This window comes from Dipodomys ordii, unplaced genomic scaffold, assembly GCF_000151885.1.
Source record: "Dipodomys ordii isolate 6190 unplaced genomic scaffold, Dord_2.0 Scaffold1, whole genome shotgun sequence".
In the NCBI taxonomy this organism is placed as follows: Eukaryota; Metazoa; Chordata; class Mammalia; order Rodentia; family Heteromyidae; genus Dipodomys; species Dipodomys ordii.
The window spans coordinates 37,339,565-37,363,064 of NW_012267217.1; the positions used below are offsets into that span (position 1 = coordinate 37,339,565).

At 37.0% G+C, this 23,500-nt stretch overlaps 1 protein-coding gene across 1 annotated transcript in view; it reads left to right on the forward strand.

Annotated features, from left to right (window-relative positions):
* The first annotated feature begins 3,789 nt into the window (after nucleotides 1-3,789).
* Nucleotides 3,790-23,500, forward strand: part of Spats2l (spermatogenesis associated, serine-rich 2-like) — a 146,130-nt gene continuing 126,419 nt past the window's right edge. The window contains exon 1 of the mRNA XM_013024516.1: nucleotides 3,790-3,847. The gene's annotated coding sequence lies outside the window, so the exon portion shown is untranslated. The remainder of the gene's footprint in view (nucleotides 3,848-23,500) is intronic.

A 23,500-nucleotide genomic window follows, 5' to 3' on the forward strand; every position in this document is an offset into this window, starting at 1 on the left:
ACAAGGAGAATTCAGATGTTGAAAAGGAGGAACTAACTAGGTAGAAAGCAAGATGTGCCTCCAGAGCTGAGAAAAGGGAGAGGTTAAGTTTGTAATGATTTCCTTTTTCTGCTGTACTTTCTACAATAAATGTACTACATAAAAATCTATACCAATATTCATTTATGTGGCAAATCCCATTATAATGAAAATCCTTTTTTTTTTAATCTGTGATGCAGGCACATATCCATAGTACACAATTGCAATACAGCAGAAGATTTTGGACAGTCCTTTGGAATGAGCCGAAAGGGAATTTGACCTATATATCAAGCTTTTCATGGTTTTGATAGTTTTCATTTTCATGTGTCAACAAATACCTGACTTGATATTAAAGCCAGTTAAATCAATATTTCTTTCTGTAGTCAAGGTAGAACAACATATACCCAAAGGCACATATCCCCAACAGCTATATTTTGTTGAGTACATATAATTTATCATAAGCCTATCTGATTGGGCTACCTTCTGGTAAATAGGATAAAGATGTTAACATTCTACCATTAAAAAGAAGCTAAAGAATCTCTTGTCTTGTTCCCCACTCTTCTTTTAAGCAGTCTCACCATACCCACCTGCATGGTAAGGAATAACAATGTGCAGAAAGTCTTGATTGTGATTGCTGTGCTTTATCTTTTATGGATCTGTCTTAATCTTCTCCAACTCCCAGCCCAGCTAGAGAATTTCTGGTCAGGTGTAGGTGGCCCCCAAAGGTTCTGGATGATTGAAATATGGTACATGTAACGGAAGGAGAATGGGGTACTGAAGAGATTGTTTCTAAATTCTCTTTTTCTAAATATTGTTAATTGAATGATTTCTGAAAGTTACCTATACAGACTCACAGTATTTCTATGAACAAAGTCCTGAAGCAACAGTTTATAAATACCAATGAGTTGATATACTGTTTGTTGTGAGAAAGCCTAATTTATTTTCCATGGGCTGAAGGCCTGCATTTTACAGATATGGAAGTGTGAATCTTTAAGCTGTTGAGTAACTTTTTAAAGGGTATCAAAATAGAGAAAGGGGATAAGCCAGGATTTAAACCTAAATTTGTCAGTTCTAAAGTTTTCACTTGCTACTATGCTATTTTTTTCATAATGTATCAAGAGCTTGAAGAAAAAAAACAAATTGTTAAATAAATACATATCATTATATAAAAGTTTAGAAAGCATACTATAAACAAGGAAAGAAATATCCATAGTTTTTCACATGAGATAATCACTGCTAAATTTCTATTTTTTGTCTAGGCTGAAGGAAGCTATAAGTTATAAGTAATATATATGATATACATGAAATGTATATATTGCATATGTCCCAAATAAGTACTATAGCTCATACAGTTATCTTTAAAGTTTATTCATCAATGTTACCATTGCATAGAACCCTTTTACAACCCCTTTCAGAGACAATTTTGACATCAAATTCTCTATAGACTTTCATGCTCAGGCTATTTTAATAGAAGTATGTGTTATCTACATATCTGTCAAAATAGTACACTGCTGTATGCTTGACCATTTTGCACCTCAAATCATATACTGTAGCTCTTGTATTATTCTGTAAAGAACATTATTCTTCACCTCTCTAAGAATCATAAACATATTATGCTGCCTTCAAATGTAATAGAGAATGGAATTTACCAAAACACTGCATCTTCCTATGTCAAATATTGATGGATATTTTGGAGTATGTTTAAAAGCCTTTATTAAAAATGAAATCTATAAATGTTTAATATCTTATTTGACAACTCATTTATTACATTGTCAACACAACAAGGTTTGCCTTTTGTGGTGCATGAAGAAAATCAGAAAATTGCTTTTGTCAAAAGTTGGAAAAGCATATTTTGAAATCAATTCCTTTTTAATGGAAATATTACACTCTCTGAATTATTTCCCTCCAAGGAATTTTTATGGAAGCAAATGTGTCTAAGTGCGATGAACTGGTCTTTAAAGTCACTAGTGTCTTATGTAACAGTAAATGTTTCCCAAAGAAGGAGGCTTCCATCATACACACACACACACACACACACACACACACGCACGCACGCGCATGCGTGCGTGCACATGCAGGCATGCACACACAAGACATCAAATGGTCAACAAAGCAAAATTCTTATCCCTTCAGTTTGCTACATACAGCACTATCAGTTTTAGAAAAACAAACTGACTTCTAATCCAGTCATCTAACTGATTGACCAGTTTCTACCTTATTTTTCATAGATACTCTTACCCTACCAATCAGCTTACCCTGGTATACTCCCACTCCTCATGGGATCTTGCTGGAGCTCTAGATTCTGAATTCATCTAGGATCTGCAGGGCTGTTTTCAGGGAGTAAGTTGGGGCCAAGGGAAGTTTGTGTACATGTCCTCTGAGCTACATTTTCCCCTTGTCTTCTGATTGCCAGAATTTCTTGTGATAAGAATTCATCATGCTTACAGAGCTAATTATGAAATGTAAGTTCCATCTTGCATTTGGCACACTCCTGACACTGTGTTCATGTTTGTTAGGTAAATAAAGGGTGAGAAATTGGATTGTTCAGAGGAAAAGTTAATCTGACTGAAAGAAAATTAGAGTTGTAGATTAGAATCTTGGGGCTTCTAAGCCTCTAGGTCAATTCTAATTTCTGAAATTCAGAGATGTCAGCTGAAGTGGAGAAGCTTGCCTATAGAACTGGTCTAGTCAGAGCATTGGTATTTCCTGAGGCTTTCATAGTCATTTGAGGACCTTCCTCACTGCTAGTCCATTGAGGTCAACTCTATGACTAAGATTTTTTTACCAGAGCATTTGAATACATACACAGCTCTAGAGATTTAGGGATTCTGAAGAAACAATGTAGCTGGGCACCAGTGGCTCATGCTTGTAATCCTAGTTACTCAGGAGGCTGAGATCTGAGTATCATGGTTCAAAGCAAGGCCAGGCAGGAAAGTCTGGAGATGCTTATCTCCATAAATCACCAGAAAATTACAAGTGGCACTGTGGCCCAAGTTCAAGTGGTAGAGTTCTCCCTTGAGTTCAAACTCGAGACCAACTCGGGAACCCCCTCCCCACCCTGCAAAAAGAACCAATGTAGGTGTTGGTTGAGTGCATGTGTGAGTGATTGATTTGATTTAAGACCTTGGTATTTCTCTATATGGTTACTGGCTGAGTGGTGAGTTCTATGAGGTTGTAGAGTCCTTGTAATCTTTCTCTGGGAGAGGAAAAGAAAAAGAAGACGATGATGGTGGTGGTGGTGATGGCCAGCAGTTAGGCAGATAGGTAAATACTAGTCCAGGCTGAAGGTACACACTGGAATTTCAGTCCCACTATATCCCTGTAGTTTCATGAATTAGGTTATTTGACCTCTCTGTGTCATGTTTACTGATACCTTCCAAATGCCAGTGTTACCAGTGTGGCCCTGGGGACATTGAAGGAATTAGCCTCTGAAAGAGAGCTCCCTAAAGCAATGTCAGAGACTCCATAAACTAGCAATGAATGTTAGTTTTTGTGTTGTTAATAAAAAAAAAACCACTTTTTATGAGGTGTATTGGAAGCCTTGCATACATATTAACAACTTTCTGAGGCACTTTTGCTATTCCTATTCTATAGTTGAATAAAAAGAGACACAGGGATGTTACTCCACCTCCCCCGGTCATGTAGCTATTAAGTGGGTGAGGATCACTTCTCTTCCTCGCAGGCTCTAGAGCCTATGCTTCTGTGTGGATGTGACAGGAAATAGATCATGTAGTTGCTGAAGAGATCTTTCTGACTTTCCAAATTTCCTTTCTTCCCAGGACATTTCAGAACCCAGGTTGTTTTTAGGAACATCTTCGTGGATTCCCAGGTAAGTTGAGATTGTTCTTCTCTTCTCCATGAGCTGCCTTGGCTTTCTTCTCCTGGAGCATGCCCGAGGGTTCCTCTCATCCCCTTCAGCCTTGGGTGGTCTCAGCTGCCTTCCAGAGTCTCAGCAAGAAAGTTCTTGTTTGTAGTGTGTGGTCTTAGGCACTCTTGAGAGGTCCATAAGGGAAGTGGGCCTGAACCATTCCTATCTCACTAACATCCCCTTTCTCACCTATATTCACATTTCTGACTATCAGTTTGTAAAATGCAAAATACTTTGGAGTACTGCAAAAAGCAAATAAAAAGAATTCTAAAAAGCAGGCTTTTTTTTTTTTGATAATCCTGTGATTTTTTAAGAGTAGCCAAGAGTAGCAGGCTCTGGAGCCTGACTACCTATTTTTCCTTTCTTACAGTGATAGCCATTTTGCCCTTGTGACTTCTGTGGGAGAGGGTGCCTCAGTGATTCTGGGAGTCTGACTTACCTGTTGCAGGGCTCAGCATAGAGCAAGAACAGGAGGACACAGGCCTCAGAGCTGGCCTGGCTTTGCTACCAGCCTCTTCTGCCTAATAATTATGTGGTCTTTACACTTTACTTACTTCTTTGAGGTTCAGTTTCCTCCTCTCCGATAAGTTTGGGTAATTAATAGCAGAATTGTTGGGGTATCGCAAGTTCATATATGTAAAGGAAGATTACATCAAATAAAATTGTCACTATTCTGTTACCAGTTACTGATATTCAAGTTGGTTTGTCAAAAATCTTTATTTCAGAATCATGCGTTCTTTGATATTTTTCCCCTTGTAGTGTAGATTATAACTTGTGAAAAGATCATCTTTGTCTAGATCCTGTCAAATAATCATAAATTCCAAATTGGTGTCATCAAAATTAAGGAGTCCTTAATGCCTCCTAGATATTTCCATTCATGTTTAAACTTGATTCTTTTTCCATAAACCTAAGACTTTAGTAGTAAGATGACTGTAATGTTTTTAGATGAGCCATTAACATTGGTGGGTACTGGTTGTATTCCATGCATGGAACAGAATATTTAACTTTCTTCTATCTGAGTCACCATGATAACACTTCAGAGTTGTTGAGAGTTATTATGAAAACAACTGGTCCATTTTTCTCTCTATCCCTGTGTCTCTATGCATATATGTACACAGACACACACAGATACACACACACACACACACACACACACACACATAGAGTTTAAATGGTTTTTTGGCTAGGCAACTGAAGAGTAACTATGTAAATCTGGCAGTCTTCTTCCCTCCAAGACAGGCAAGGACATAGTCAAGTCCTTGGAACATATACCAAATAATCAGAAACTCTGATTATTCTGCTGGAAGGCAACCACTTAGTGGAAAGATGTACCAGTTGCAAACAATTCTGATCATATTTTTTTTTGGTCAGGAGAATGAGATGCCTCCAGCTATCTGTCACTAATCATATTAGAGGTAGAAAGCAGGAATGCTTTGGCCTGAAGAAGATTACTCTAATCACATGTTGGAACACTACTTTTAGTGGCTGCTTACCCCAGAATGGTGACATTAGACATCCCTTCTGTAACTGGTCTTGCCAGTTGGTAGTAGTTGAAACATATGCCACATGAGCACACTTAAGGAATTTTCTAATTACAGCTCAAAGGCTTTGCTTTTATCTTTTTATGCGTGTACTTCAGACATAACTGATTGAAATGATTTTTCCCTCTGCATATTCCTATTGCTAGCAGTTACAGAAAAACAAGGAAGATGGCAAATGAAAGCCATAGTAACTGAAGAGATGTCCGAATTCAATTAGGAAGAGGCCTATCCCATGTGAACACACAAGCCATCTAAATCCATTTTAATTGTGAGCTGCAATACTTATCTGGTTATGTTTATTTTGGAATCAAGTGCCAAAGCTGGATTTAGACCAGAACTCCACATCTTCGAGCCCTAATGACTAATTTGGGTACTCACCGAATCCCTTAATTTATTTCTTAATTAGTTTTCCCAGAATTAGAGAGTTGCTTGGTTGCACTCATTTTCACAAATTTCTCATGAATCAAAACAAATGTGCATAGTTTTTTCTTTGTATGGTTCAGATATTTAGCCCTTAAAAAACTATTCTTGTTATCAAAATAGCAATCACAATGTCAATAACAAAACAAATACAACTTTACATTTTCGAAGGGAGTATGGTAAAAACAAAACAAAACAACAAAAAACAGTCTGAAAGTTCCAGGAGAACATGATGTTGAATTATGGTTCAACTCCTCATAGCTGTGGGACTTGTTAAGTTACTTGCCCTCTCTGTGCTTTGGATTCTTTTTGTAAAATGGGAGGAATGTTAGTATGGACTGCACCATGTTAGTCTCAGGGTTAAACAGATGAGTACATGTAGCATGTAGTGTCTGTGAGTTGTTATGTGGAAAGTTCCACTTAGCAATAATGGGTGCTAGTTATTGTCTGTTAGCAATGGGACAGTGATCAACTGATGGGCAGATTTTGCTAGTGCCACAGTAGTGCCATCTACGTGTGTCCCATTCCTGCATCCCAGGTGGAGGACAGTCTTGATAGTTACAAACGCACTCGAGGCTCCAGATCTAGAATGAACTCTTAACTATTTATATTTGTCGTGCTCGTTAGCATTTTTGTGTTACAGTCTTGGTCAGTGTTTACCTGAAGCCTTTTGATTAAAAATTGCTTTAAAATTTGGAAAAACACTTTATTCTTTCAGTATTCACACTATTGGCCCTCACTAAAAGGAAAATTGTGATTGTAGTGTACAAAAACTGTGTGTCCATGAAGGAGGGGGAAGAGAGTTAGATAATCAGTTTCAAAGAATGCATTGGAAGGTTTCAAAAGAAAATTTTAGAAGAGTAAGATGCATTGATGTCCTAGTGTGGTGAATATATAGGAATTACTTTACAGAAAGGTAAATCTGTAATTTAATGACCTTTTTCATGGCTGCCTAAGAATTAGTTAATACTAAAACTGATTTCCAAGAGATACATTAGAATTACTTTCCCTTCGGTTTAAAAAATGACTTTTAACTATTCATGTGCATAGGGGCCAGGTTATGTGTGTGGATTTATATATTCGTATGTATGTATGTATCTATCTATCTATCTATCTTTCTGTCTGTCTACCTACCTACCTATTTTAGACAAATGCATATTTGTGTGCATTCAGAGATAGGTATAAAGTGTGATCATATGTTGAAATACTATATAATCAATGGAAAAAATATCTGTAGCTATACACACAAAATGAATATATCCTACAGATACAATATTGAAAAAAGATAAAGAGAATAATACATAGAGGTCTTATTACATTTACATATATAAATATGAATGTAGGCAGAACTAATCTTTGTTGCTAAGGTATACACACATTATGTGGCCAAACTTATAAAAAAATCAAAAAGTACTACAGAAAGAATGAGTCATTAGCATATTGCTTATCTCTAAGAGAAGGAAGGGAAAGGACCTGGTATATTTTTCTGGTGCCAGTACTGGGACTTGATCCCCAGGTCTTGGGCGGTCACTTTCCTTTTTTTCCTCATGGCTAGCACTACCATTTGAGCCACACCTCCAGTTCTGGCTTTTTGCTCTTAAGAGTTTCTGGGACTTATCTTTTACTGGCTAGTTTCTAACTGTGATCTTTAGAACTCAGTGTCCTTGGTAGCTAGGTTATAGGCCTGAGTGATTTGTACTGGCTCAGAATTCAACAAAGCTTCACAAATGAGCAGAATCTTCAAAAGAGTATCCCATAAAGAAATCCCATAAATTGAAGATAATTTTAGTACTGTAAAGACAAGAGTGTGAAAGCTTTGCACATACTCTCAAGCACATATCTGATCATTTGATTGGGTTACATCTGGCAAGAAGCAGTCACTAACATCTAAATTATATGGATGATATATGGATTTCTGTCTGCAGTGATTAATCGTGAAACTCATCCTGTATATATTCACTTTGAGATATCGAAACTAGTAAGTATTATGTTGATTCTTTCATCCCATTTTCTTGGTTTTGTTATATTCTATGATGTGTTGATACATGAACCTATGTATATAGATTATAAATAAGATGAAACATACATTAGGGGTGCATGTTCAAAACATGGTAAAAATATCTTGGATGACTACCATGCAGTTCAAAGATGATCACACTAATTATTAACATGTCTGTAAAGATAGTATCCATATCTCAACCTTAATTTCTTTTTATTGGTAAATATCAATACTAAGGAATTAGTTTATGTTTTACTGTTTAAAACTTTTTTAAGTTACTAGGTTAGGCTTGAGGTAGAAGACACACACACACACACACACACACACACACACACATTCTTTTTTTTCGGTTTCATTTATATTCCCTATAAAATCACTTTAGGGATTCTGTATGAAAAAGTAAAAAAAAAAAAACATTGAGTATCATCAGGTAGGTTTTCCCCAGGCAAGAGTAATTAAAAAGGCAAAGTGGTATGCGCATTGTGGTCTATAGTGGAAAAGACCCTTTACCAACAATCAGTGGGCTTCTGTGTCCCAAGCTGATTCTGCCACTTAATTCAGTGGCACACAGACAAAACCTTGTCTGGCTTCCTTCCTTCCTTTCCTCCCTTCCTTCATCCCTTGCTTCCACTGTCCTTTATTTTCTTCTTTCTTTGTTTCTCTTCTTTGCTTTTCTTTTTTTTTAACTTACATTAGTTATACAGGGGGGAATCTTTCATTTTTACATTTCCATACAAGTTTTCAATGTATTCCAGTCAATCTTTCTATCCCATTGCCTCATTCCTGTTCTGTAGATGATATACACATTTCTCTTGCCTTTATGGGGGTCACTGATATGCCAGAATCTTTAAAATGTTGAATTTCATATAAATGTAAGAAATTATGATGATCCTGTTTCTCATACTTCTCTTTTCTTGACATGTAATTTTTATGATGTCCTTAATGTACAGGTTCTTTTGATTGGAAACTATAGAAAATGTTTGACTAATTTGACACGAAAGGCAGTTATTTGTAGATTTTCTTTAATTGGAAGGATCGTGGGATAACTTAGAATTGAAGCACAATGACCTGTAAACTCAAGGGATTTTAGCATAGGATTTTATATCTCTTTTCTTTAATGAGATATTGCTTAATGTGACAAGTAATGGATTATTTCCTCTGAGGTTCAAGGTCTTCAAGTTTGAGGCTCCTGGAGAGAATCTAATTGGTCCTCCTTAGGTTGATGAGCAACCTTTTGACAGTCAGCCTCGGTTGATGGGATATGCTCATATAGTATGGACATGATTCTTGGCAGCTCCCTCCTTGTATACATATCCTCAGAAAATCTGGGATGCTTATGAAATACCTACAACTGGTATTTATGTTTCAATAGTTGCTAATGACTCAATCTTCTTTAAAAAGATAATAAAAAATTGAAGAAATCCAAGCACACGGAAGTATGAATAAATGTGAATACCACCTGATTGATCCAAAGTTTCTCATATTCTTTTGGACTTGAACCCACTCTTCCCTAGTTTCTAGACAGTTCTTTGTAGGTCCCTCTGGGCTTCTTGGACTTAGGCTGCTTCCATAAATTTTGGCTTTATTGCCACATTTAAACTACTGAGTTGGCTCTTTTGAGAAAGCAAGCATTAACCAAATTTAAACCTTCTTAATGCTGACATTCTCTTTACCAATAGCCTTACTTGCCCTAGAATTTTATTCCATGGGAAAGAAAGAGAGGTACACATTTTTTGTAAATTAGGTGAGGCCTCATATCATTAAGACATCTTAAATTTTTTATTGTCCTTTAAACCTTTTAAAGCCCAGTTGAGTAATTCAGTCATTCCTCACCAGACATCTATAGCCCTTCTTCATACCACATGGGTATCCAACACATAGCATGTGTTCTTCCAGGCTTCAAGAAAGTAATCATTTGTACTGTTTCAAGAATAGAAATAATGAAAGTGTTTATATATCTGAAAAAACAATGAATAATCCCCCAAACAAATTAAATGTTGCTTTTTAATATTGTCCTAAATAGTGAGTGTCTTAATTGTCTCCTTGGAATACTCATAAGCTACAAAGAGTGCCAAAATTCTTTGTGAAGGATTTGCACGCACGCACACACACACACACACACACACACACACACACACACATTGACCAAACTTTCCCGTTTTCTTTCTGTAAAAAGAAAATTTCTTTTTTTAGAGAAAGCATACCATTGAAGAAATGAATATGGTAATAACAATTATTATTTCACACAGCTTCCATTTTCCAAAGTACAGAGTTGTAATCTGTAGTTCATTTTTTTTAGCCATCTCTCAATACATTATCCACCCAGTGCCTCACACTAGTTGCAAGAGTGATTTATTATTCGTCAAATTTTAAGTGCTAATCCATGAAATGTTAAACTTCTATTGGCAGCTATTATACAGAGGTTTGCAGGTGTTCTGGTTAATGCTATGAAAGATCAGCATTTGCAATAAATTGTAACTGTAATGGAAAGAATTTTGCGTCCTGGGTCTTCTAAGCATTGGTATTTGGAATGCACTTACATGGGAAAATTAAAATAAAGGGATAAAACAGCTCAGGCTTTAACTCTTGAACTTTAGGCCAGCCATCATCAAGAGCAAAAGCATCTTGGTAGCTTTGTTCTTCTAACACTGAGATTTCCTGGCTATGAGCACTGACAGAGTGCCAAGTAAAGGCCTAATTGCATTCCTTGTTGCTGAGAAAAAAAAAATCTCAAAGGAAATTTCCTCTGTTTTCGAAGGGGTACCTAAGCATTAACATTTGGGGGAATAACATTGTTTATAAGACTAGAGAAACTTTCAGAAATGAGAGTTTAAAGAGGGTTTGGGCAGGCAATTAAGAGGAATGTGTGGCTAACCTACACTGGTAAAGAATTGGGGGATGGTAAAGAGGAGAGATGTAGCTTTGTCTTCTCCTTGCTGAGGTCTCTTTTCTCCTTTCACTGTGGTCTGCTGAAAGACTAAGCAGGATAATACCTGACATTCAGATATCTCCACTGTGTACTATTGATTCTCAGTTCTGTTTTGTTTGCCTGTTTTCCCAGTCCTATGCCAACTTTCTAGTATAGTAGAGGCATGCCATTAGTATTTGTTGAATGAGTGAATGAATAAATGAATGAATGAATACATTCAAATTGATCATCTGTAATGTATGTGTGAGAGATTAGATCTGGGCCAGTTCTATCTTGAATAAGAACAATTTTGCAATTAGTAGCCAGCTATAGTGGATTGAGTTCTTTTAATACATGGATTTTTTAGAAGTTTATTTTACTTTATTTTATTGTAAGGGTGATGTACAGAGGGGTTACAGTTATACAAGTAAAGTAATAAGTATATTACTTATGGAACATTGTTGCCCCCTCCCTCGTTTTTCCCCATTTTCCCTCTCTCCAACCCCCCTCCCTCAAGTTGTAAAGTTCATTTCCAACAGTGAGTATCACTGTTGCCTTAGTTTACCCTTTGTCCTTTGTCTCATTTTGTTATTCCCCTTCCTATCTCCAAATCAGATAAACATATATACAAGACCAAAATCAAAAACAGTGACAACAGAGGATAAACCAAAGGGGAAAAAAGAAGGAAAACAGAAATAACTTCACACAGTACATTTAAAAAAAAAAAACACCTCTTGTTCCCATATCTTGGAGTTCATTTTGAGTAACATCATTTTACATGGTTATATGTATATAGCTATTGAGCTATTGTGATCCTCTACTAGGACTAGCCTAGACATATACTAATTATTACAAATGAGGGAAACCATGGAGCCTATGTTACTTTGGGCCTGGCTTACTTCACTTAATATGATTTTTTCCAAGTCTTTCTATTTCCTGACAAATGGGCAATGTCATTCTTTCTGATGGAGGCATAGCATTCTTTTTTTTTTTAATTTAATTTTATTTTATTTGTGAACATACTGTACAGAGGGGTTACAGTTACATGAGTAAAGTAATGAGTATATTTGTTATGGAACATTGTTGCCCCCTCCCTCGTTTTTCCCCATTTTCCCTCTCTCCAACCCCCCTCCCTCAAGTTGTAAAGTTCATTTCCAACAGTGAGTATCACTGTTGCCTTAGTTTACCCTTTGTCCTTTGTCTCATTTTGTTATTCCCCTTCCTATCTCCAAATCAGATAAACATATATACAAGACCAAAATCAAAAACAGTGACAACAGAGGATAAACCAAAGGGGAAAAAAGAAGGAAAACAGAAATAACTTCACACAGTACATTTAAAAAAAAAACCCCTCTTGTTTCCAAATCTTGGAGTTCATTTCAATTAGCATCATTTTATATGGTCATATGTACATAGCTATTGAGCTATTGTGATCCTCTACTAGGACTAGCCTAGACATATACTAATTATTACAAATGAGGGAAACCATGGAGCCTATGTTACTTTGGGCCTGGCTTACTTCACTTAATATAATTTTTTCCAAGTTTTTCCATTTCCTAACAAATGGGGCAATGTCATTCCTTCTGATGGAGGCATAGAATTCCATTGTGTATATATATCACATTTTCTTGATCCATTCATCTACTGCATAGCATTCTATTGAGTATATATATCACATTTTTTTGATCCATTCATCTACTGAGGTGCATCTGGGTTGATTCCATATCTTAGCTATGGTGAATAATGCTGCAGTGAGCATAGTTGTACTACTGGTAGCTTTAGGGTGTCCTTGTTTGTGGTCATTTGGATAAATGCCCAGGAGTGGGATTGCTGGATCATAGAGGAGTTCAATGTTTAGTCTTTTGAGGAATCTCCATACTGCTTTCCAGAGTTGTTGAACCAGTTGGTGTACACCAACAGTGTAGTAGTGTTCCCTTTTGACCACATTCTGCCAGCATCTACTATTACTAGTTTTCTTGATAATATCCATTCTAACTAAGGTGAGGTGGAATCTCAGTGTGGCTTTGATTTTCAAACTCTATTATAAAGCTGTAGTTACAAAAAAAAAAAAAAAACCAGCTTGGTACTGGCACATGAACAGGCCTGAGGGCTAAGGGAATAGAACTGAAGACCCAGGAATGATTCCACAGACCTATGGCCACCTAATCTTTGATAAGAAAGATGGCCTCTTCCACAATGGAACTGGCATAATTGGCTCTACATGTGTAGAAAACTGAAGTTAGATCCTTATGTATTATCCTGCACCAGAATCAACTCCAAATGGATCAAAGACCTCAATGTAAGAGCAGACACCCTGAAAATATTACAGGAAGGGATAGGGGATACACTTGGGTTCCTTGGCACAGGTAAGAACTGCCTAAATAAAGATCCAGAAACACAACAAATCAAAGAAAGACTGGATAAATGGGATCGAATTAAACTGCACAGTTTCTACGTGGCAAAGTACATAGCTGGCAAGATAAATAGAAAGCGCACCGATAGGGAGAAGATCTTCACTAGCTATACAACAGACAAGGGCCTTAAATCAAAAATATATTTAGAGCTCAAAAACTTAATCCCCCCCAATAATAAATTCTCAAACAACCACCCCATTAATAAGTTGGCTAAAGAATTAAAAAGAGACCTCTCTGGAGAGGAAATAAGAATAGCCAATAGACACATGAACAAATGTTCAACATTCTGGCCATAAAAGAAATGCAAACCAATACATGGATTTTATATCCTAGTGATGGAGCCACCCAGAGAATCAATACAGGATTTATAGGTAGTGATGAGAGCCAGAAAAGACCTAAGCAAAGTGAATGCTAAGATAGAGAAACCCGGAACAATCTGAAAACCTACTGGTAGAGAAAGAATGTTTATAACTTTTCTTTCTCTACCTACTGGTAGAGAAAGAATGTTTATAACTTTTCAGGAGGCTTAATTTATCCTAGAAGCTAACATATCCAATAAAAAGATTCATTTTATTAGGCCTTCTTTTTTTAAGCAAACATTAGCTGTACAAAGGGGATTTCATTGTGACATATCCACGCATTGTCATACTTTTTCTTAATGTAAGTAAGTTTGCAGAATTCTTACCCTGCCATAATATCAGTTCCTACTTTGTAGAATTGCTCTCAGCAGCCCAGTTGGTTAGTGCCTAGTGCCCAGGCCAAGGGTAGTTCTTAGTTTCACTTCTGTTCTTCTCTAAGCCTGTTTTTCAAAGCCCAGAGACTGTCCTCCACAATGTGTACCACAAGTCATATAGAAAACCAGGTGACTAAAAGTGGGTAGATCAGCACAAATTTATCATCAAAGCTGAAAGAAAGAACCTCAAAGTGAACATCCTGCTGACTGTGGGTCAGAGTGTTACCTTTGTATCTCAAGGATAGAACATCTAATAAAACTTGAGTACAAAGTATACTTCACCCTCCAAGCATGCCGAACTGTGTCAACCAGAAAACTGTCCCTTAGGGTTTACAATTTCCTTTTTCCTAAATTAAAAAAATGCTAATATGAACTGTTGACTTTCCACAATACATGTTATTATCGTATATAGGGCAAAGAGTAAATAAAACACTTGCCTAATGAAATAACAGTTCATTTTAACTCAGCAAGCTGGAATTAATTTTAGCTTTATTTTTTTCTTTTTTTTCCATGCTTCTTTATGAAAATAAGCCACAGTCATTTTTATTCTACCATTCTTCATAACCTTATAAGCAAGCTTCCTGCTTACGCTTTTAGGAGCCACTTTTTAAGATCCTTAAGGGATATCTTTTTAGTACTTTCCTTTTTAAAGTAATTATTCATCCATAGCACCTCCTTAGAATGTTTGAGGATTTGGAAATACAGAAACTTCTTAATGAGATATGGTTAATGGTCTGTGCAGGGTATCACAATGTTTTTATGTCTGTCTTAGTTAACATAAATTATATTTAGTCATTCCAGAAAGACATAGGTATTTTAGGATAGATTTAGTATAAATCATATTGTTTGCTTTTTTTTTTTTTTTTGGTTGGTCATGGGGCTTGAACTCTGGGCTTGGGCACTGTCCCTCAGCTCTTCAGCTCAAAGCTAGTGCTCTACCACTTGATCCACAGTGCCACTTCCAGTTTTCTGAGTGGCTTATTGGAGATAAAAGTCCCTCAGACTTTTCCTGCCCAGGCTGGCTTTGAACCGCAATCCCCAGATCTCAGCCTCCCTGAGTAGCTAGAATTATAGGCATGAGCCACCGGTGCCCAGCATGTTGTTTGCTTTTTATGTAGAGTGGTCATAGATTAGATCCTATGGGTAGTATTTATAGATTTAAAAAATGTTTGTAGTAACAAAGTTAATACTTAAGAGATATTAAAAATAATATGGGGCTAGGGATATAGCTCAGAAGTAGAATGCTTGTTGAGCATGAGCAAGACACTAGATTCCATCTTTATCACTGAAAAAAATAACAGGAAGAACATGTCTTAGTAGTCCATGCAAAACATCCATGCAGGACAGATGATCCCTTTTATTATAAGTATTCTTTTTAAACTTTAAAATTCTGTCCCAATGCAGAGTAATCATGTCATTGTTGATTTTTACGTTTTTGGCCTGTAGAAATTCTGGGCTAAGTGACAGTCCATAGCTATTTTGTTTTGATGAGGGAATACGTTGGTGTTTAGAGTGAAGATACCTTTCATTATCTCTGTTAGAGGTATTCTAAGTTCATACTACATTTGACATTTGAACTATCCAGACTACCTTGGGACACTGAATGATGCTTCCCAAGAGTCTTCAGAGTAGGGTATCATTTCTAGGAAGTAAACTCCACCATGTCACATCTGAGGTCTACAGATGATGAAGAGCCTCATAGAGGCACTCTCTACAAAAGGTCTGCAAAATCACCAATTGCTGGTCTTACATGGCTCTTTGCTATGGTCCCTGACAGTCAATGTTTGATGACTCTTACTGCTTTGGTATCGCTTTGGGGCTGGTACTTATTTTATAAATCACCTGCACTTTTTCTCTGCCAATCTTATTTTTTGATGGATCTGTCTCTGCTTCTTTGTCCTCCTCCAACACAAAATTCTCAACACTTTGCTTTCTTTATGTGATAACTTTGCTTTCTTTATGTGATAACTTTGCTTTCTTTATGGGATAACTCTGCTACAAAACAATGTGTGTCCTGGAAATATTTACCTGTGGATTTCCTTCCTGTACTCTTTTCCACAGTACTGCAGAAGTCAGCTGCATTCTTGCTGTGTGCTTCTCTCAGAAGGCTCACGTGGAGTGGGGGCAGCAGGAGGCACAGCCCCTCCTCCTTGGAGTGCTCCTCCAGAGAAGTGTGGCATTGTCCCTGCCCAGGACCCTGCCATGGGAAACACACTCCCTTACATCACCATAGGTTGCACAAATACTACTTCCATTTAGCCTAACCTTTCATTGTGCTTGAAAATGACAGAAAGTACTTCAGTCCTACACAGTGTTTTTCTGGAAACAAAAATAAATGGGGTTCCTTTAAGCAACCACACTTGTACTTTTGCCCTTGCATTTCCTTTTTGAGTTGTCATATACAATTCAGGCTTATCGTGTATTTTCATTTTGTGAGAATCAGATAATTTCTCTACTGATAAAATTGTGAATTATAGAAGTAATGTGATTGTTAAAGGTAAAGACACCTCATATAGCCTTAAAACATTTGGAATGGAGTCTTGCTGACATTTCTTAAATGTTCATACATACACACATGTGTCACTGGCAGAGTGACTTAATTCTCTAACCGCTTTGATGCATTCATCCAACTAATGATCACAAAGGCCTGTGAGGTGGAATTGTAACATTTGTCCATGTTTCACGGATGTAGACACAGAGGCTTGGTAAAGTTGAATGACTTTCCCAAGGTTGTGTAACTGGGCGTGAGTGCTCCCATCCATAACAGGAGCCACCGAACAAAGCTCTATAAATGACCCAGGGCCTAGCTATAACCTGTAGAAGCCTCCCTTTTCTCATCTCTGAAATGGGGGATGTAGTTCCAATTTACTAAATGATGAGGATCAAAGCAAATCATAGTTTGAGAGAGCTCAATGATATGAACTAAATGTTGATAAGGATATTTTCTATTGGGCAAACACTACTCTTGCATTTTCTTCTTGCTGCTTTGATGTGCTGATAATTCATATGAGGAAATTTTTTTGTCTTGAAATCATAGAAAAACTCAGGTTCCACAATGATAATGGACTTTGGAAGCATTTAAAGCATAAGCAAATCTTACTATAACATTTCAAAAACGTTAGATAAGTTCAGTGTCATTGTTCCCCTTTAATTCTAGCTCCCATTTGTCTAGCTCTTAATGCCCTCTTTTTCAATCAAGCAGAATAAATTTTCCAAGTACCTGTTCACCGTATACCATGGACTTGTCACACATTGAAAGATTTCAGTGTGTCATAAAGCATATGGCGCCATGTCCCTATTGCCAGCCTAGGACCTCAAAATTGTAGAGAGACAATGAGTAGACCACAGACTTAAAAGAGGGCAAGAGAACAAAAAGGAAGGGAAGGAGGAGAAGGAAGGAAGGAAAGGAAAAGAAGGAAAGTAAGGAAGGAACGAAGGAAGGAAGAAGGAAGGAAAGAAACTTCCTGCGAAGTGTGAGACAGGAGACTAGAGCAAGCACTGCAGAAAGATGTGATAGGTGGTGGTAGAAGAAATGGAGGAAGGAGGAAGAAGACACTGAGGATGATAAACCTTATAGGAGACTGCTTGATTCCTGGTTCGCAGGAGAGCCAGCAGTTTTTCCCCATCTCTGGTTCTGGGCCTGCCTTTCCTACACGGGTTGCTCATGTCTAGCTTCAATTCTCATCACACTCTCACAAGTCAGGATGTCTGGCTGAGCTCTTATCATCCCTTGGGGAGACTAAATAGCCTACAGGCCTGGCTTTGTGTAACTCTTTAGGACTCCTAGAAATTGAACTCTTTTTTTTTTTTTAAGAGACTGCTATTATCTGTTCAGGGCCACCCTGTTTGGTGGGTCTTTAGCTGGGATTTGTGATCATAATGCTTTATCTTTTTTCTCTTTTCTGGATTAAGAACAATATCCTTGCCATTTAGTCTCTAAATATAGCAAGTATTTATCATAGAAAAATGTCCTTATGTTAGGAAAGAAGTTGGCAGTCTCAGTGATGTGAAAATGTCCAATTTAGAAAACATGTTTTAAAGGAAAAGCTGCTATAAACCCTTCTTGGAATGAGGTGGAATATAAATGAATAAATAAAAAATTTAAAGCAAATGTGTTGTTTGATAACACATTTCACTGTTATCTTTCTAGTCTTACAGGTACTTATTGATTTTGCCTAAATTTCAGATGTTGTTTCTATTCATTTGTTGAAACGTCAGGCTACAAATTGATGCTGGCATCTAATAGAAAGCATAACTTAGATGAAGATTTTTCAGTTGATGAGTGTACTACAGGCACTCCAATACTGTTGCTAGGAACTAACTACTTAGAATTTAAGAATACTGGTGAGTGTATAAGAAAAGTACTTAGTACAGAGTAAGGAAATGGCATCAAGCTCCAAAGATATGGCCAAAATTCAATGTATCAGTACTCTCCTTTATCTGTGAGGTTATACTTCAAGCTCCTAAAAACCTTGATTACGACAAAATCCTATATATACTGCTCTTCTTTTTTCTTTCTTTTTGTTTTATGGTAACCAGCATTCAGGTAGCATTTACAGTAGGCATACATACACTGGACAAAGGGATGATTTGTATCTTGGGCCAGTGGGGCAAGATGGCACAGGCTTTGATTGCACTGTTCAGAATCACAGTGACATGCAATTTAAAACATAGGCATTATCTGTTCTTGGAATTTTTCAGTTTAATACTTTTGGAATGTGATTGACTGTAAGTAACAAAAACTGGAGGTAATGAGAAACTACTGAGTCCATGGTAATGATTGCCTGGGAATATATAAACAGAGTATCTGGTATGACATCATCTAATTGATTAAGGTGGGCAGTAGTTAAACTCATCAGAATTATAAATAAAAGCTCATCTATTACATTTGACCAACCCAAGTCTGACTTGTACAATTTCTCTGCATTCAGAGATGAACTGCTCAGAGCACTTGACTTGAATACAACTCAAGTAAATTAAATCATATGACTCACTTTCTAGAGAACAGTTTGACAGTATGTTTTTATTCATTTCTTTAAAGTAAGTTTATTATTTTGTCACAAATATTTTTCTATGAATTTATACCAAGGATGTAATTTGGAAACATGTAAAAAGGTGTTAGCCACAAAGATGTTCATTATATCATTGTTTATAATATGGTAAATAGGAAATTGTCTAAACAACAACATATATTAAATACATATAAATACATATTAAATACATATATTGTTAAGTGATTCAATATTACAAAAACAGATATGTACAATACGATCACATTTTTAATATATTCTTGTTAATATATTGTGAGGAATTACCTAGAATTTTAATTAAGAGTTTTTAAAGTGGTTCTCTGGATGATAAGATTGTGGGAATTAATAAATGTTCTTTTGCTATGTCCTTTAATCTTTCTGTTCTGAGCATATATTGCTTTCTTAATAAGGAAGACAGAAAAAATAAGGCCACATTTAATTGAAAGGGAAAGTATGTGAGCCAAACCATATGAAAGCAACTGAGTCTGGATAATAGGGAAACTTGATGTGATCATTTTTGGATGCATTTATTTGTAGCATATTTTAGCTAATATAGAACTTTAGCAACTGTTCTTTAGTATACTTGATTTAGCAGAGCTCATGAAGTTTCTTCTAAATCTTCCTTGCAAAGTGAAGGAACTTGAGTTATTAGATCAGTTCTAGGGTTCCTTCTCACTCCCAAATACCAGGTCTACATTTCTGAGGAGATCTACCTAGAGAAACTGCTGATTGGGAGACTGCTTTCCTTATATTTGCAAGTTGCCAAGTGATGAAATATATTCCTAAGAACTCATTGTATTATTTGTAGTACACTCTCACTAACGCACTCTGAATATTACCTTTTGCTCCTTTGAAAAGAGACATTCAAAAGATATAGCCTTCCATCATCTGTTGATTATCCTAGCTTTTTACTTTTTTTTTTTTTTTTGGTGAATTTAAGGTCAGGGGTTCATAGCTGAAAAGTACTCATTGTTTCAGGGGAACTTCAACTGATGGTAAGAAGTTAGTTGAAACAGGCCATAATGAAGAATTCACTCCCATCAGAAAATAAAATCCTCACCAGCTGTAAACTCTGGCACCCTGTCAGCCTCTTCCTTCTGTACCAAGATAATCTCTGTCTGCTTACCCTTGGACCTGATTTAGTTCAGACAGTCATGATACTCTGTATTTTTCCTCATTAATCACACTGGGCACATGGCATAGTAGGATGGCAACCTGTTTCTCCTACCTTTAAAAAATATGATTTTAGAATGACTTCACAATAAATGTAGAAGCAAACAAATTACACATGGGTAGACTGATTGCCTCATTCTATAAAGCCTGAATGGACATTGGTGGAAAGAGCAATGCTCAACAAGTTAGGTAATCATTATTATAATCCATTTCTTGTGGAATACTAGAGAGGTGTCCAGCTTTTTATAGGCTCAAATTTTCCTCCCACATAAGGGAGAAGATTGACGATGATGTATATAGGGCTGGGAAGGTGGCTCTGTGGTAGAGTGCTTGCCTTGCATGCATGAGGTCCTGAGCATGTCCTCAGCACCACAGAAGTAGAAAAAGCCGGAAGTGGTGCTGTGGCTCAAGTGGTAGAGTGCTAGCCTTGAACTGAAGAGCTGAGGGACAGTGCCCAGGCCCAGAGTTCAGGCCAACTGACTGGAAAAAAAAAAAGAGAAAAAAGAAAAAGAAAAGAAGGAAAGAACATAACTCCCATCCACTACCACTTACCTCTGTTGGCCCAATAAACCATTATTTTCATGTTTGTCTTTCTTGTCTCATGCCACACTACATAATTTCAGAGAGAATCTCATTTTTACATTCTCTCTACTCTCCCATGTATGATATGTTTTTATGACTACTGAAAAAAAATCCTAAAAACAGCTGCTTCCGTTATTCTCCAATTTTAAAAGCTATCTCCTGGGCATTAAATGTCAATCCAGAGATTCCTACATTTGTTATCATTTCTAACCTAACCACTAGAAGTCTGAGGTATTATTTCAAACAGAAAGATTCTTGCCTGGAGACAGTGGGCCCATAAATATGTAGTTTGGTTTATTTCTATAATTTGAGAAAAATTAGGGTTTAAAACATTCTAGCAACATTTTATTCAGTGTTTAAATTGAATACACAGAACTAGGCTATTGTACATACATGCTTGCAAATCCTATGTGTTTAATTGTAAATATGTTTTTTTTTTTTTTGTCGGTCGTGGGGCTTGAACTCTGGGCTTGGGCGCTGTCCCTCAGCTCTTCAGCTCAAGGCGAGTGTTCTACCACTTGAGCTACAGCGCCACTTCCGGTTTTCTGGTGGTTTATTGGAGATAGGAGTCTCACGGTCTCTCCTGCCTGGGCTGGCTTTGAACCTCGATCCTCAGATCTCAGCCTCCTGAGTAGCTAGGATTACAGGCGTGAGCCACCAGCGCCCGGCAAATATGTTATTTTTTAATTGAGTTAAAACTTCAGATGAAGCTGCTGTAAGGTAAGCCAGGGTAGTAAAGGATGAAAGATTTTACAAATCAAATACTTACGTGTTTTAACTTGCTTTCTTAACTTAAAGACTCAAAAATATGTCATTCCTCCTTTTCCTTTGCCAAATATGTTGAATATCTGCAGTCCCCATTTCGTACAGGCAACTGATTGCCTACCCAGTACCTATTCTTTCCTTATTTTTAGTATAATGCACTTGAGTTTAGTCATTGGAGTAATGTGCCCTACCAAAACACTGCATTTCCTTGGTGGCCAATACAGAAATCATTACATAAGGCTTTCAGATTTTAATGGGACTTGATTGGGCTTTGTCCTTGGCTTGATTTACTTATTGTTGACTTCTTTCTGAGCTCCACATGGTCACAAGATGACCAATGCAACTTGAGTCTTATTATCTACTTCATTCAAACCCAGCAGGGAAGAAAAAATCCAATTTCCCTAGGAAGTTCAAACCCTAAAGGTGCTTATGGGTCTTATTGCCCATTTGGGTCTATGTTGAGCTCAAAACTGAGACACATGGAATGATGTGGTGAGGTATCAGATAATCCACCCCAGGGCCCAAATTGGAGATAGCTTCACTGGAACTCTCATAAAAGTAGGGTTTCTGTGGCTAGAAGAAAAAGGAGTGGATGGGTACTGTCAAGCCACAAATATCTACCCCATCATGTTTTCCAGTTTATTCTCTGAGTCATTATAGGCTCTAGCAATGTAGTAAACTGATCGCTTGGTTAGCAAAGTTACATAAACAGTGATTTGTTACTGGATTCTTTTATAGTCAATGAAATTGATGACTCAAAGCTACCCATTAATCCAGATTAGATATCAAAATGTATTTCTTGTAGTTTTCTTGAATGCCTTATGTCAAGCTGTATGTTGTCTCTTCTTCATTATCACCCTAGATAGGGCCCCTCTCAAAAGACTGAGTGAAAAGTCACCAGAAATAAAATCAAAGTCTTTTTAAACCTACTTCAACTCTATTTTCTAATATATAGCATGCTGATGTAGCAGAGGACATTGTTTCTGAGCATAAAGTTGCATAACAAATTAGAATTAAATGAAGTTTAAAACAAGTTGTAATAAACCCTGAAAAAGGACTGCTTAAAAGTGGTAATGTTAGCAGGCTGTCTATTATATAACTATAATACTGAAGTTCTGAGCTTCGATGGAAGAGTTACAGGACAATGACAAAACAATGTTGTCATCTTCTCTTTGGTATGAGGGAACATGTAAAAATGATACTGAAGAGATTGACTGCAGATGCATGTTGGGACCTGGTAACCAACAAGAAAGATGATTATAGCCTCAGTTCTGAAAATGTTCAGATGGCTTTCAATTAGCTTTGAGCAAGGCAGCTGCTTGCAAAAGCCAGTATTGATTGTGCAGAATGCCTCCTAGATTTTCAGCTAAGGGGCCAATTATGTTGATTCTTTGAAGAAGCCACAGGGAACATCCTCAGAGAATGAACTGGGGAAAATATTCCTTCAGTGGCCAGAGCCTGGCTAACATGGCCAAGGATAGTAGGGACTGGGTAGTGACAGGCCATCACCTCTATAGTAAGCGTAGCCTCAGACACTGGTGCTTTCTTGTGTAAATTCTTTTAGGCTCAATCTTCCTCAGTTGTGAAATGGGGGTATGTACTTCATGTGAAATAGGTCAGTGCTATCCTGAATGTTCAATATATGTCAGCCAGTGTCATTTCAGAGCTGACCCCTATAAAAGAAGAGTGTTGATGTAGTTTCCTTTAATCTTTCCTGCTGAGTTTTGTTAAGGAGAGAAAAAAAGAAATAATGAGTGTGACATTGAGTTTGAATTTGCCTTAGTTCTAACAGTGCCTTTACTTTGTCGTGTGGAAAAATGGAGAGTCAGTATTGACATATCTGTGCATTTAGCTACATTGGGATCTGTCCTATACTTTGGGTGCATATTGGTTTAAAGTGGCCTCTCTTTGGAAGACTGGTGTCATTGCATCACATCTAAGAATGGATGTGATCACTTATTCTGTGAGAAGAACTTGAAGAAATCATAAGAGGCTCATGTTTACATGCAATACCATGTGAAAGGCTACTGACATTCTGTCAGCATATAC